We start from the raw sequence: 2,370 nt of genomic DNA, 5'->3' as shown, positions 1-2,370 counted from the left end.
AAACAACTTGTAAATTATATACAAATATACAAAATAAACATAGGAATCATTCGGATATATATTTTGACAATGAATATAGAGACTGATATCCAAGAAAAGATAAAGAAAACATCAGTGGCGTACCTGGGATTTTTCACAGGGGGGGCAAAACCGTCCGCCAAAAAATTTGACAAGCCAAAAAAAAAAAAAAAAGGTCTTCAATCACAAATGAAGGATTTCGTACCAGAAAAAAATTTGACAAGCAAGAAAAAAAAAAAAAGGTCTTCAGGCTCGTCAGGGGGAGGGGGGGGGGCAGGGATACGTCCTTTACATGTACGCTAGTGGAAAACATAAAGAAAGTGAGAGAGGAAAGAACAAAACAATTTAATCAAGGCTTCAGTTTCCAATTTCATGATGTAGATAAATTTTAGATGTATACTAATTACGTATACATCTCTATGGTTACCCCCCCCCCCCCTATTCTGGCTAGATTGACTGGACTTATTAGCAGAGGTTACAAGACAAAAAAAGAAAAAAAAGATATGTTCGGGAAATAAAGAGTATGGAGGTGCCGGGGATTGAACCCGGGGCCTCGCGCATGCGAAGCGCGCGCTCTACCACTGAGCTACACCCCCGACCACAAAATGTCGGGCTTAATTATATATATATAATCAAAGTACAATTACATTGAACCTTGTGTAATCTATAGGTATATAATTATTTTTACTGTGAAATGTCGGAAGCTCTGGAAGAGTTCAAGGGATTCGTCAATTTATAATATGACATATATATTACAAAACTACGATTAATTCATTACGCACTATTCCGGATATAACACAGACCTATCCGGTCAAATCAACTTTCGTGCATTTCGGCGATCGGATAGTGAGAAACGTCCACTTTTTATAGGGACAAAATGTTAGAGCTCTCTGAATTTTATCATTTAGACTCGGGTATAATTTTAGTTATTTCAGGTAGAATTCACTTTTAATTTTTCTTTTTAGTTAAAAATATTTTCAATAACCTTTTACTGACAATATTTGATTGTAAAAGCTGAAGTTTATCTTTTCATTCACCCGCGCATTCACCCCGTATTTATCCAGATAGATTTGTCTAACTTACTAGCACCCGGTCTTATCCGGATATCAACGGCATGCATATTCGTCGACCGGATACGAAACTTGGAAATGGTGGTGCCGGTGCAGTGCAGTGGTACTGTACTGGTACATGGTACGCAGCGCAGCCGGTATTAGTAATATATATAGTAGCTGAGGCCTGGGCTAGGATACAAACAAGAAAATAAAAACCAAACAAATCTTTGATATATTATGAGAAGAGGTGAGTGACAAACGCACTGATAGCCGTTCTTGTTGGCTTCTGTCTAAAGAAGACGAAACCGGTATAAAGTATTCTTATATTATTAGCAGCAAATGCCTGGATCCGCGTCCGCATGTCATGATTTCCCTCGCCCATGTCGCCTCCATCTCCCTACGGCTATACGCTACTGTCATGACTGTTAAGTGTTACGTCTACGTCAGCTGTGCTGATGTCAGCCAGCCCGGTTGGCCTGGCCGAGAGCGCGCGCTCGGGTACGGGTCCTCGCACTCCGCTCAGCTCAGACTCTGCTCTGTCAGTTAATGATTATGTGGTGTGCGTATGTGATGTTACTGATGTGTGTATGTGTGTGCTTTCCTCACATAGCATAGTCTATAGGCTATAGCTACTTTGACCAAATTTATACTATACTTACGTAATGGCGCAAATTATGAATGATTGATTCATTTCATGACTTGAGTTGTCACGATCGAGTACTAAAAAATCACGTCGTGGACGTTCACGTTGTAGTTGAGATGGGTAGCCCCGCCAGGCACATAAATTTTTTTATTTTAATAGTTATACTACCAAATAGTTTACAGAAGTAAAACTAAAAATGCTTGATTATAAAATAAATAAATGATAAATCCATAATTTATTGTTCGAAATAGACATGAAATGAAATACTAAAAAAATTTGCTTTGCCCAAGTGATCGTGGGCCCGGCAGCCGCTGTGCAGCGCCAGATCGACGAGGCTCTATCCCTATAATCGTTGAACGCCAAACAGGGCAGGGTAGCAGCAACTCCCATCTTTTAACGTCTTTTGGTCTAACGCGGCCGGGGTTTGAACCCCCGACCACCGGGTTGTGAGACGGACGCTCTACCAACTGAGCCAACACACCGGTTGGTGTAGGTGTTCTTTGTGAAATATGGGTTTTCATGATTCAATACCCCGGGGGGCCACTTACATTGACGAGTGGATACCATGCGCGACCAGAAAAAAAAAAAAGGATGTCTTTCAAGATAGGGCACGTTATGTACGTAACGTGATAAGGGTGTCAAAAACACAAAAATAAT

General features: G+C 40.5%; 1 non-coding gene across 1 annotated transcript; it reads right to left on the bottom strand.

Annotated features, from left to right (window-relative positions):
• Positions 1–542: 542 nt before the first annotated feature.
• On the bottom strand, positions 543–614 carry TRNAA-CGC (transfer RNA alanine (anticodon CGC)). Its single transcript has one exon. It is a non-coding gene; the product is annotated as a tRNA-Ala (tRNA).
• Between the last annotated feature and the right edge of the window lie 1,756 nt (positions 615–2,370).

Source organism: Lytechinus pictus, chromosome 11 (assembly GCF_037042905.1).
Source record: "Lytechinus pictus isolate F3 Inbred chromosome 11, Lp3.0, whole genome shotgun sequence".
NCBI classification, from domain to species: domain Eukaryota; kingdom Metazoa; phylum Echinodermata; class Echinoidea; order Temnopleuroida; family Toxopneustidae; genus Lytechinus; species Lytechinus pictus.
The sequence above is the reverse complement of the archived record's forward strand: the minus strand, read 5'-3'. Positions and strand labels throughout refer to the sequence as shown.